At 35.8% G+C, this 15,056-nt stretch overlaps 1 protein-coding gene across 4 annotated transcripts in view; it reads right to left on the reverse strand.

Annotated features, from left to right (window-relative positions):
• LOC149803847 (uncharacterized) overlaps positions 1 to 15,056 on the reverse strand; it is a 156,014-nt gene that overhangs the window by 29,971 nt on the left and 110,987 nt on the right. The window contains exon 1 of one of the 4 annotated variants that reach the window (XM_089953663.1): positions 11,758 to 11,940. The exons of 1 other annotated variant lie outside the window; for it this stretch is intronic. The gene's annotated coding sequence lies outside the window, so the exon portion shown is untranslated. Of the gene's footprint in view, positions 1 to 10,132; positions 10,752 to 11,757; positions 11,941 to 15,056 lie in introns of those variants that run through there. 2 more of the 4 variants (XM_089953665.1, XM_089953666.1) reach the window with 2 other exon arrangements.

Here is a 15,056-nt window from a genome sequence, read left to right on the forward strand (position 1 = left end):
TTGTCTTTTGTAAACAATGCTTCAATCAACATTAAAACATTACAAAATCAAAAGCCGTTTATGTCCTGAAATTAAAATAGAGTAATATATATTTGAATCTTGGCCTGGATTATTAGCTGAACGAGTACAAAGTTGCACATCAAGTGCTTCTGTGACTGCTGTATTCGTTGTACCAGATTAGGAAAGATAATGAACCAATCATGTAAATATTGTCGTATCCATATTAAGGAAGAAAATTCAATTGTTTGGTTAAATACCCCACATTTTTGGCTTTTGTAAATTTGAAAAAGAGAACAAACTGTCCCCGCATGATTTAAAAAAATAGTTTCCATCAAATTTATTAATAACATCGTACATGCAAAATCGTTATTTGATACCTTCTGTATACCGGTGAATGCATGACCGCACTTTCCATGGTTACAAAAATACATTCCATTCCATCTTTTCCAAATAATTATGCTTCAACTTGAAATAAGACTGATGCTTAGCTGTTTAAGAACTACTATGTACTAACTAAGTTTGTCTTAGAATCCGATGTTGCCAATCAACACAAATAGTAATTACCTTTATGTTTCACATCTGTAAATATTTCATACGTAAATAATCAGCTCTTAATGAATGAATCAATGTTTAACTTCCCGCGTGAAATTTGTTCCAGAAAGAAATCTAGCCCCTAGCAAGTAATAAACTTAGGATATAGCAGATTTCTGTGGATGCATAAAGAATAATTACACCAAAAAAAAATATATAATGATGTAACCAGTTTATTTTTACATCATCCTGCTTTGGTAAAAAGCTCGAGTAACTGGTAAAGCAATCATGAACAGATAAGCACGCGCGTAAATAATGATGGATAACTAGACCTAGTAGGGATGGGTGCGTTGCAAAGTCATTATCTCTATAATTTGCTCGACAAGGCATTCAAAAGAAGAACTTTCTGTAAGAAAAGTAAAGTTAGGAGATGATGTGTATTCATAAGCCATAACTACTCCAAACGATAAATGATGTAAATCTTGTGATTCCAGGTCTCATTACAAAGCTGAAAGCTGCATGATGGCTTGAAAGTACGGTATTAGTAAACGTAACGCCGCGGAAACAAAGGTTAGGAGGAAGCCCATCGGGGCTATAAACGTACTAAATGATAGCGTGGAAAAATTGAAACTAAATATTTTAGGATCTCGTCAATATAAACCTGCATGCCAAATTTTGGCAGCGTTTTATCGAAGCTTTGTGAAGTTATGCTGCTGAAACCGAGTGAGAAGGAAGAGAATTTAAGGGTCTTAAGTTTTATAAATGAAGATGAAAACGCTGAAAATGAAAATTGATGTACATGATGAATTTGGCTGACCTAAAGCTACATGACGAATTTGGCTGAATTCCGAACAAGTTTGGTGAAGTTATCTTGCAAAAATCAAACTCAGATTGACAAACAATAAATGAGCCATAACTCTTATAAACGAGACTAAGCCAATATAAGGCATATTCAAATCTATGAGACAATGTTAATACTAACGAGACTAGGCCAATATAAGGCATATGCAAATATATGAGATAATCTTAATACTAACGAGACTAGGCCAATATAAGGCATATGAAAATCTGAGATAATCTTAATACTTACAAGACTATGCCAATATAAGGCATATGCAAATCTATGCGACAATGCTAATACTAACAAGACTATGCCAAAATAAGACATATGCAAATCAATGAGATAGTATTAATACTAACGAGACTAGGCCAATATAAGGCATATACAAGTCTATGAGACCCTGTTAATACTAACGAGACTAGGCCAATATAAGGCATGTGCAAATCTATGAGATAGTGTTAATACTAACGAGACTATGCTAATATAAGACATATGCAAATCAATGAGATAGTATTAATACTAACGAGATTAGGCCAATAAATGGCATATGCAAATCTATGAGATAGCATTAATACTAACGAGACTAGGCCAATATAAGTCATATGCAAATCAATGAGATAGTATTAATACTAACGAGACTAGGCCAATATAAGGTATGTGTAAATCTATGAGGCAATGTTGATACTAACGAGACTAGGCCAATATAAGCCATATGCAAGTCTATGAGATAGTATTAATACTAACGAGACTAGGCTAATATAAGACATAATGCAAATCAATGAGACAATGTTAATACTAAATTGCCTCAGGGCATGTTGTATGGCTCTTTCGTTTTGTCAGTTGCAAGCAACGTGCCGTGTGAAAATAAAAATAGTGTCAAGGACCATAACTCTATTCATCATGGAGCGGAAACAAATTCATAAAAGAAGCACACCTAGGTTTCGAGACAATGTACACACAAAACTTGTATCAGAACGTGTTGAAATTGTAACATAGATATGATGGTTACAAGTATCTGCTGTAGTGGAAATGTAATATTCATAGCAAAATGCCACAGATTCGTCAACATAGTACATAACCTTACATGTAATAGGCAATTCACCTACCAAATGACTATCAATTATATGTATGGGGTGCAGACCTATGGTAGTTACAAGTAACATCTCATAACTCTCTTGACAAGGGTGTTAATGAGTCAAAACCCAAAAAGTTACATCTTGGGCTATGAAAAAAAAATGCGAATACCATCTGAATATGCCGAATGGTTCATGAGCTAGTTACAAGGATCTTCTATAATGGAGACATACTATTGATGGATGAAGCTCAATAATTCCATCAAAAGTAGACAAAAACACCAATAAACCTTTGAAAAGCACAGCTGCATATATAACAGGCAAATCACCAATCAAAATGGCATCAAATTAAGTGCATGAGTTATAGAGCTATGCCGGTTACACAGCAACATACACTGTGAAGATATGCTTCTCACAGCTCATACTCTTTCAGTCTATATGGCTGCCGTAAGGCTGTTTCACCGCTGGGTCATCTAAATCTTAGTACATCGTCTCTATGCATTAGTATACGAGCGCAATGACTTGATCCTGCTTTAGATCTTCCATCACAGATTGAAATGCAATAAAAACATGGGTAAAGAACCAGACTGTATGATGGCTCAGCTGCGCTTCATTGTGATGCCCCCGGTATAATGTACCGCCTACTCTCTATCAGCCCTGTGCTTCATCACATCAAGCAAAATAGTCTAGACTTTTTCCTAAAACTATATGTGGCAAAAACATTCCATTCTGCACCATAGCCACTGCAGAGAAAAGATGGCTACACGTTTACGGGGTTGCGTCATTAGTGGTATCATCCAGAAGGGAGATGCATACAATCAGGATTGGTCAAGACAACGGTCATAAAAGTCATAGTTAGGGATATAAGCTCGGTTGACCAAAGGCAACATTAACCATATTAATATAAGCAGCTCTCACATATCATGGAACTTGTAAAAGATCATTACGATAAAAAGATTTTGAAAGATCATAGCCTTGAGAACAAAAATCTTTGTGCAGAAACCACTTTTCATTTTTCAGACAGTGGCCTTAACATTCGGCCTTTGACCATAGCATTAAAATACTTCTTCCTTTACTACGAGTGCAAGCCATCTACAAAGTTTATTCAAAATATTTGATGTAGAACTAATGTTATTCTGCAGAAATTTTATTTCTTCATTCCTTCACAGCATCCATGACCTTTGATCCTTTGACATTAAAATACAAAAAGTTTTTCTTGCTCGAACTGCAAGCGATTCGTGCAGTTTGATTCATGTATGTGACGTACAACTAGTACTATTGTAAGAAAATCATACGCCTTTTGGTAGGCATTTAAATTAACATTTTCTGGTTTCACTCCCAGTCACCCCTCTTAAACATGGCCCCAAAATGAACAGTTCTCTGGATTACACAAAGGGATTCCCTCTGGTGAAATTACATGGTTGAGGACTAAAATCTTTATGCAGAATGATTTTTTTCACTTTTATATAAAATCATCAACGAAAACAAATTCATGCTTAGGTCTATGTAATAAAAAGTGTTTTTATTCAATTACAATTAGTAATATAGCTAAACTTAATTCCTTCAAGAGCTTTCACACACACACACACACACACGCACGCACGCACACACACAGACACACACACACACATACATACATACATACATACATACATACATACATACATACATACATACATATATCTGTACGTGGACTTGGGGAGGGGAAGGTTAATAATCTATTTTCTGTTAAAACACAAGACTTTATCGATACTGTATATGAAATTTCAAAAGTGTAAGTGGACCTTTAATGTAAGTCTTGTTGCACACAGAATTTGTGAAGAAAGGCTTGTACCTTCAGGTACATATTCACTTAAATATCATGATATAAAAGCCGCCATTATCCAATCACTGAAGAAAGAAAAAATATATAAAATCTCATTATCATTCAGCAAATAATCCCAGAATACTGTCTACATTCGGAAATTGTATATCTACATGTTAAGTCCTCTCACAAGTTCAACATCAACATTCTATTGTATTTTCCACATGCGTGCCTTCTAAAAAAGGAAAACGTGAATGTGACAATGAAATCTGAAAAACAGTATTATCTGCTTCAACCATACATATAAAATGCGTGTGTAATCGACGATTGTATAGCTCAACGTCTACCAAGCTTTAAGCAATCTCCGTTACCTAATGTAAACATTAATTATTACGCAGAACATAAATTGACACTAAAGTGATTTCGACAAAGAAATGCTGACTCCTTTGCTAACAGTGATTTGTTTTCAATTACTATTTATATTTCAACTTTTAATGTGGAAAACATTGCATTTAACTTTTGAACCAGCATTGTATGGCCAGCATTGTGCTGAAATATTGATAACCAAAACACATATAATCAAATAAACATTAAGAGTACTCAAGAAAAGAACTCTGAGCAGAAAATCTCAACAAAGTTAATGAATCATGAAATATACGTCTGAGGATGAATAACGTTTCATGATGCTTACGTTCATCAAGTTCCATTACTCATACGTGGGACAGGATACATGCCAAGCAATAATCCGGTCATGCTAAACGCAGAATCTTAACGAATGCCAGAAAGAAGATGGAATATATATCACGATGGGCTTCGTTTGCTGTGAGGCTGTCGTAGTGCCAGAAATGCATTGGACTACCGATTTAGAATTCTAACTTTAACAGTTCCTCAGAAATAAATACCAAGCACAACATTTAACCAAAGTCAGTTAAGCGTAGAAAAATGGGTTATGTTGACCTACTATTGACATACAGGAATAATGCCCATCTAGATGCATCTCATCGCAAATGTGGCCATGAACTAAATGCAAAAATCTAACTTGTCCAGTTAAATGTAAAACGTATGTCACAGTGACCGTATTTGTGCAGGTGTAGTATATGCATACAATCATCTAGCTTTAATAATTCAAACATAAACAGTTAAAAGACAAAATTTAACCAAGATCAATGAAGCACGGAAAATTGATCATAGCATTCTACTTCTAAGATAAGGGTATATTACTCATCAAAATACATTTCTCCAGGTTCCACGATTCCAGGCATAAAAGTATTACACAGTAGGTACAAGCCTAACTGATCATGAACAAAACGCTAAAACGTAATCGTAGTAAAAAGGTGAAACATAGGGTGTTGATACTATGAAATATGCATACAGTCGTATAGTTGGATGATTTGGTATACAGTGCTTGCGACTGAATGCAATTCAGTAAAGAGGAAATATGTGTTACAGTGACCTGCTTTTGTGACAAGTGCGTAGATGAAGATGAACCAACCATCAAGTTGCGCGATTCTTGATGTACCAGTGTGCACACAGGGTACAAAAAACGTATTGGTTACGCGTTAAACGCAAAAACCGAACCTAATCCAGTAAAATGTGAAATTTAAATCCCAATAGCTTTCTCTTTTTATAACGCAGTGATACTAACAGAGATGCGTACTCTTGGTGTTTGATGATTATTGCACGACCTTGAGAAATAAACTTAACGCATATATTTTTACCAACGTCAATGATGCGTGTTACAGTGACCTACGTTGGTGGAGAATGGGTTGTATTCGTGGGATGGATCTCCTGAGTTTTCTCAAGATTCCAGGTACATCTGGATACAGACTGTACAGTGTGGCAAAAACCGAATTTAAACGCAAAACTTTAAGGAAGACTGTACAAATGATGTACATGTATGTACCAGTTTATCCCAAAAGAGTTTGTTACAAATAATGTGCATGTATGAACGTATTTAACCGAAAAGGGTTTGATACGAATAATGTACATGTATGTACCAATTTAGCCCAAAAGGGCTTGATACAAATAATGTACATGTATGTACCTATTTAGCCCACAAGGGTTTGATACAACTAATGTACATTTATGTACCAATTTACCCAAAAGGGTTTGTTACAAATCACATACATGTATGTGCCTATTTAGCCCCAAAGAGTTTGATACAAATAATGTTCATGTATGTACCAATTTAGCCCAAAAGGGTTTGTTACAAATAAAATTAAGAGTATCGGTAAATGGATATCATGATCAAATAAACCTGTAACAATAAAGCACAAGGTAAGACACGATTCGTCAGGTAAGACACTATTCGTCAGTCCTCCACATTTCCAACTCATCTAGCTCTTCGATATTCATCTCCTAATTCCAAACTTTTGTAACTGCAATCCATGTTATGTTTTCTTATGTTATCACTGGTTATGCATACAAATGTCCCTCGACATTTAGGTGACTGATTATGTTGCTGTAAAAATAGATATCACAGCATTATCAAAAAAATTGTTAACCTGCACCTAACTTAGAATAGTTAAACTCCTATGCAAATTTATTCTGGATGCATTGTACTCACCTATGCAGGTGCATTCAGGATTTGAAAAGACAAAATTATTTAACCAAAAGCAACCAACATCCTATCGTTGCAGGTGAATTCTGATTCGGAGTTTAATGGAAAATAAACGTGCTCATATCTATAATTTTACCTGTTTTTGCCGTTTCACTGCTAGCGAACAGTTACTGTGAGATTGGGCGATTGACCATACACAGCGCGCCCTGATTTAATTGCGCGTACCGTTTATCCCACAGGCAATATTTTGAAACAGATAACAAACGCCACCAACGAGGAAGACTTCTGCGTGTCCCTGATGGAATGCACCCTTGATAAAATGAATATGCTGCTGTACTTAGAAGGAAAAAAAACATGAACAGTGTAAGCAAAAATAATCAGACTCGTTGATTCCAACAATGTCCCTAAGATGTGTAATGTATTCCTTGATTCCAACAATGTCCCTAAGATGTGTAATGTATTCCTTGATTCCAACAATGTCCCTAAGATGTGTAATGTATTCCTTGATTCCAACAATGTCCCTAAGATATGTAATGTATTCCTTGATTCCAACAATGTTCCTAAGATGTGTAATGTATTCCTTGATTCCAACAATGTCCCTAAGATGTGTAATGTATTCCTTGATTCCAACAATGTCCCTAAGATGTGTAATGTATTCCTTGACTCCAACAATGTCCCTAAGATGTGTAATGTATTCCTTGATTCCAACAATGTCCCTAAGATGTGTCATGTATTACTTTTCAGTGTAACTTCCAACACTCCATGTATAAATCTATATATGTGCTCCATGAATGTTGTTATAACTTGTACTTCCAGGTGAATAAAAAGGACGTTTCTTTTTAATGAAAAAGTTCAAAGCTTTAATCTGATCTATTTAAGATAATTCTAACTTTCTGCGAAACTCACGTTTTATTTTCTGAAGAGAAAAAGACTTTCGCTTTCGTGTTTGCAGGTAAAACATTTTGCATCTGCGTTGAAAGGAAGACATAGCTCCACCTATAGAATGGGTATTCAATCAATGAAGACAATCTAACGATACGTCTAAGATTTGCTCAGTAATCAAGATGACCACAGACTTATCCAACGTTGCCAGTGTAATGGATGATAATGTTGTTGTTGTTGTTGTAGTAGGTTTTAACGTCATTTTTGAGCTCACGATGGGCTATACATGGCGGCCAGTATTAATGGTGGAGGAAGAACCCGAGACAACCCCGGAAAGAACCACCGACCCACGAGAAGCTACTGGCAAGCTTTCTCACATACCACATTGGGATGATAATGTAACATCACCGCCAATGACAAAACAGAAATTAAAACAGCCCATAACTATAACAAGACATTAATGGCTTGGAGAAGATAATTTCTGCCGGTATTTAACAGCAGCTGAATATTAGTACGTGAAAATGGGAAGAAAATTTTTATTGTAAGACAACAATCAATTGTTTACTTATTGTTTTGCATTTTTTTTTCAATGGGGGTTGCTTTCTTGTTTGCTTGTTTTTGCCAGATCGATTTTCCACCTAAAGAGGGTATGCAATACATTCTTAGTGGTTTGCCAATTATTGTGAAAACTGGTTTTGAGTTTTTGCTACAGTTTCATTTACAACTTAATGCTATCAAAAACATGTATTTATATCAAGTACATGAGACTGTTAAACTTAGCGTAACAACGGGATTGTTCTATGTACAAATAGAACCATCGGATTAGTCACAGTAGTTTTAAGTATGATTTTGAGTCCTGTAAAGTTTAATAGTTTACGGGTCTCAATGGATACAAACTTTTAAGGTTTTATGCACGTTCTTGACGATGAGCCGTAAATAAAATGAGAGCTCCAACGTCAAATATTGTGTTAAGCAAATTATTCTCGTGGAAAGATTTAGTAGTTTTACTGGAAACGATATGTAATATACTGCCGTTAGTGGTAATTGTAATCAGAAAGCTGGAATCTGCGAACCTGTGAAGGCATCTCCAGCGTCCTTAACTAACCATTGGCATAACGGATCTCAGACGATGATAATAGGACAGAAGTGAAGAAAACAGCAAATATTGAAATAATAACCAATGATAGCTGTGCAAGCAAGAGACCGATCTGGGTCATCAATCAGTGATCTTGACTGGAATATAGGTACAAATAAGGGACCGATCTGGGTCATCAATCAGTGATCTTGATTGGAATAAGATGTACAAACAAGGGACCCAACTGGGTCATCAACCAGTGATCTTGATTGGAATATATGTACAAACAAGGGACCGATCTTGGTCATCAATCAGTGATCTTGACTGGAATATATGTACAAACAGGGGACCGATCTGGGTCATCAATCAGTGATCTTGATTGGAATATATGTACAAACAAGGGACCCAACTGGGTCATCAATCAGTGATCTTGATTGGAATAAGATGTACAAACAGGGGACCGATCTGGGTCATCAATCAGTGATCTTGATTGGAATAAGATGTACAAACAAGGGACCCAACTGGGTCATCAATCAGTGATCTTGATTGGAATATATGTACAAACAAGGGACCGATATGGGTCCATCAATCAGTGATCTTGGTTAGAATATATGTACAAACAAGGGACAGATCTTGGTCATCAATCAGTGATCTTGACTGGAATACATGTTTCGACTTTCGCTAGGTATCATCTTCGCTACTTTTTACCAAAACAATCTCTGTATTAAAAAAAATACGCCACTGTTTCTACATAATCTGTTTGTGACCGGAAAAAGAAAAGAAAAAATGGATAATTTTGGAGTTAGTTCTGCTATGGCTTTGTATAATAAGTGTGTGTGTGTTTGTGGGGATTTGGATTTTTAAAGTAGCTTTAACAATTTTTCAGTCATATCGCTACGATGTCTGCAGTGTGGCAGTTTATAGTGATGTCTAGCACTGGGGCATCATGCCGCAGACATGTAGCATGATGTCCCACCCAGTCACATTATCCTGGCACCAGGCCGACCAGTCCTAACAATAACCTCTTAATGTTGAGCGTCAAGCGAGGAAGCTGTTAGTATCATTTTTATAAGTCTTTGGTATGACTCTGTCGGGGATCGAACCCACGACCTCTCACATCCTAAGCGGACGCTCTAACCACTAGGTCACTAGAGCGGTCTATATAATAAGTAGTTTAAATGTATTTTTAGGTATGTTTGTACTGGACAACCTACCTATATTAGTATATTTCACATTGATCCATGCATCATAATCTAGATTCAAGTTGAAATAAATGAAAAAAGTTATCCAGAATTTTATCGGCTTCTACAATGTTAATTTATGCTTTTCCACATATCTGTGTTTTTGTAATAAAAATAGGTTATACCTACTTGCCGACGGAATATTCGTATATCACTTATTATAAAAAGTTTTAACATCCGTCTTTCTCCATCAAACCAAAATATCTGAATGGAAATAGTCAATCCATGAACCAAATAACAATTTCAATACTGGTTCCTCTTCCACATCTACTTCAATATGGCAAAACTGACATTTGTTCCCAAGTAGATGTGTCACTCCAGAATATATCTGTAGAACAATTTACCATCGGTAGAAGAAAATACAAACGTGACTATGTAAGAAATAAAACGAATCCTGATGTGACAGTCATATAGGCAAACAAGTATAATAACTTCAATGTGATGCGTGGTGCGTTTCGTTGCACAATAACATAACAGGATATGTACACTATCAGATTAGAACTAATACACAAGTGAAACGAATGCCTGCAGCTGTCCCGGTCACCTCTACGCACACGTTAATGAGCTACAAATGAACGCAGTAAATAAACATGTAAATTGTGCCCAGAGGAAAGGCGGTGACCTCTGATCATTTTGGAGTGGTTTTATACAAGATCAGTCGAGAGTTTACAAGAAACCTGATCAACCAGTTGTCATTCCTCGTATCAATACGGAAACAGAAAATGCGATGGTAGAATAGGATGCACAACATGTAAGTGGAATGCATCTGTCAGCATTTATCGTTGGCAACAGCCTCCAGTGTATGGCAGTTGATTTGTATGCGGCATTTAGTGTAAACCTTTCACCAGCGGAGATCAACCAGTCATTCCCCGACTCCCTCATGTAAATAAAATGCTATGTTCTTCACTCATATTAGACTGTGGGCCAAAAGTGTAATGTCCGTATTTATTTTCACTAAATGATGACATAGCTAACGGTTTAACTCATTATATAAACAATCTAAACTGTTAAATAAGCGGAGAGACCATAGGACAACATATTAAATTCACAGTAATATGGAAAAATCAGTTTGCTATTCTTCTGTAACGCAAAATCAAACTGCAACACTTACGTTATCTTAATACATTAATTTGCTAATCTCATTAATTATTTGTTTCTTGGGGGTGGGAGTGTTTTTTTAAATGTTTCTTTTTTTTTTGGGGGGGGGGGGCAATGGTCATGAAGAATTTATATCTAAATGAAATCCTCCAAGGAGGCTCATTATTTTGCTCATACTGAAACGGAATCCGCATAAGAGGATCATTATTTTGCTCATATTGAAACGAAATCCGCATAAGATGATCATTATTTTGCTCATATTGAAACGGAATCCGCACAAGAGGATTATTATTTTGCTCATATTGAAACGGAATTCGTATAAGAAGATCATTATGTTGCTCATATTGAAACGGAATCCGCTATGAGGATCATTATTTTGCTCATATTGAAACGGAATCCGCATAAGAGGATCATTATTTTGCTCATATTGAAACGGAATCCGCATAAGAGGATCATTATTTTACTCATATTGAAACGGAATCGGCATAAGAGGATCATTATTTTGTTGCACTTAGCTAATACGTTTTACAGTATAATTGTCTACACTTTGATACACAGACGGAATGAACACAGAGCGACTTTTGCGAGCCCAAATCAGAACCACGCATAAGTTGCCGTCATGTTGGAAAGGCTATATACATCACTTACTTACCAATACTCCTAAGATCGAATCACCTGCATATGTTCGATCCGAATGCTGACGTAATGAAATCAAATATATTCCAACTTGAAGTTATTTTTACACGTCACAGTTTCTGAACACTACGAAGAATCAATTAACAACTGTTTGCAACAGGAGAAACTTCCCAGGTAAGCTCGGTAACTCAAAATACATTAATGCAGCTAAGATGCATTCTGAATCGTGCTCTCACGGTGATTGTTTGTTACCGAAACAACTTTATGCTCGTATAGCACTGTACATCCTCCAATTATTGTTCTAGAGCCTCAGAGAGATGTATTATAACTTGTACGTTTTACTGCAATGAACAAGAAAACCCTGATATTTATATGAAAGAAAATACTGTTTTAATAACCGAAAATCTTGTATGTATGTATGTATGTATGTATGTATGTATGTATGTATGTACACGAGGGAATTTGATTTGAAAAGATTTAAATATTTTGTTACCACTTTTTGTTTTATTTTGAACCTGTGAGTTTAATACCGATCGATAGGCAAAACAATATTCTATAAAATGATCTGCAGCTGTACGTGCAGCACGCCTGACACTCTCAGAGTTATTCGTGTGGCGTAACAATATGAAGTGACAATGATGTAAAACAAATGTCCCAGAAAGAGAATATTTCTGCTACAAAGATCGTATATTAAAATCCGGGCGTTCTTAGGAAACTCTCCGATTGTTATCTAGTACGAGTTTGAAAACGTTATGGATGTAATTGCCTGTCATATCATACAACTTTTAGGTGTTTTTTTTTGTTTTAAAGATGGTTGCGAATCCGTGGAAGCTTGCCCACGTTCTGGAGGACCGTTGTGCCTGCTGTGAGGGTGACAACTGATGAAGATGAGCCGTGGAAGATATTTCTATTATCGCGGAAATTATTTCGTCAGCTGTTTTTAACGTACTGAAAAATCATTTGAGCGAGTTATGTTTCACACTTGTTCCAGAAACTATAGACTATACTGCCCAAGTTAGGAATAAAACATATTTCTTAAATAGCGAATGTCGTACACAAGTTACGTCAAGTAAGCGCTACTCCCAAATTTCGACAGCAGGAAATGAGGGTAAAAGTAATTAGCCAAATCAAAATTGTTGTTGCAGTTCAATCATATTCGTATATGCACACCATGGGTTTTACTTCGGATACTTTGACTATAGAATCCAATGGAAGCTATTCATGTCATGATTAGTGACCGAAGGTAACCGCGTCTCATATTAACAGGCAGCTGTTTGCCGTACTCTGATTGGCTGTCAGACAGCTGTTTGCCGTCCTCTGATTGGCTGTATGCATATCAAGTTAGAAGACATTTAATACACTTTTTAAAAGATTTTTCCTGATCATGTCTTTATTACAATTAAAAGTTGATTTTAATGATTTACAAGATTATTTTTATATTCAATTATGAACCGAAAAAACGTTGTTCAAACTTTGCGGATCAAGCGGTTTGCACAAAGTTTTTCCGGTTCATACATTATTGAACGTAAAATAAATAAATGTTCAATCCTTATATGAATTTTAGCGATAAGAATTAAAATTCGGGAGGTAACATCTGACCATGCTATCAAAACAATAAGGCTCATAAATGGTCAATCAAGTTCCGGTTTAAAGACCTGTTCACAGCCAGGGTCAAGGAATATAATACATTGCTGAGTTCATTCTCAGTTACAAGCATCACATTCTATTTACTGTCATGACAGTAATGATATATCATTCCAGTGACTATCGTTACAGCTACACGTATGGCTTTCCATTAACTATCATGAGTTACAAGTATGACATTCCATTGTCTATCATGACAGTTACAAGGAAAGCATTCCTTTGACTATCCTGACAGTTACAAGTACGGTATTCCACTGACTAGTATGACAGTATCATATATGGCATTCCAATGACTATCATGACAGTCATAGATATGGTATTCTATGGACTGTTATGACAGTTATGGATATGGCATTTCTTTTAACGTCATAACATTTACTGGTGTGCCATTCTATTCACTATCTTTGCAGTCATAGGTATGGGGCATTCAAGTGACTATCACGAGAGTTTCGGCATGGCATTCCATCGACTAAAATGACAGTATATATATTATTATGGCATTCCAGTAACTATCTTGACAGTTACAAGTACGGCTTTCCATTAATTACCATGAGTTACAAGTATGGCATTCTAATGTCTATCATGCCAGTTACAAGTATTGCATTTAATTGACTATCATGCCAGTTACAAGTATTGCATTTAATTGACTATCATGACAGTTACAAGGAGGACATTCCACTGACTTACACAGTTACAAGTACGGCATTTCACTGACTATTATGACAGTCACATGTATGGAATTATATGGACTATAATGACAGTTATAGGTATGGCATTTCTTTGACTGTCATAACATTTACAAGTGTGACATTCCATTCACTATCATCGCAGTCTTAAGTATGACATTCCAGAGATAGTTACAAGTATGGCATTCCTATGACAACTATGATAGTAACAACAATGCTATTCCACTATCATGACAGCTATTGTATGACATTCCATTGACTATCATGACAGTTATGCTTTATCATTCCATTGACAATCATGACAGTTAAAAGTATCGCATTCCATTAATTATTTTGACAATTACATGTATGGCATTCATTTGACTGTCATGGCAATAATATGTATGGCAATCATGACAGTTAAAAGTATCGCATTCCATTAATTATTTTGACAATTACATGTATGGCATTCATTTGACTGTCATGGCAATAATATGTATGGCATTTCATGCACAATCATGACAGTTACAAGCATGTTATTCCTTTGACTGTCATTACAGTTACATGCATGGCATACTATTGGTTATCATGACAGTTACAAGTATGGCCTTCCATTAACTATCATGACAACTATAAATATGACATTCCATTGACTATCATGACCATTACTGGCATGACATTTCTTTGAATGTCATGCCAGAAGTATGCCGTTTCATTGACTATCACGACAATATGGTATGGATTTCCATTGCCAATCACGACAGTTACAGTTATGACAGTCCAATGGCTATCACGACATTTCAATACATGGAATTTCTTTGACTGTTATTACAGTTACATTTATGGCATTCCACTGACCATCATGACAGTTATGTATGGCATTCATTTAACTATCATGACAGTTAAAAGTATGGAATTCCATCGATAAAGATAAAATTCAATACTAAAGCCACAAACTTAAACACGGTGTTCTTCTTTACATAGTTGTAATCTATCTGTGAATGCA

This window comes from Sinohyriopsis cumingii, chromosome 3 (genome assembly GCF_028554795.1).
Source record: "Sinohyriopsis cumingii isolate HCF-2022 chromosome 3, ASM2855479v2, whole genome shotgun sequence".
Classification (NCBI taxonomy): Eukaryota; Metazoa; Mollusca; class Bivalvia; order Unionida; family Unionidae; genus Sinohyriopsis; species Sinohyriopsis cumingii.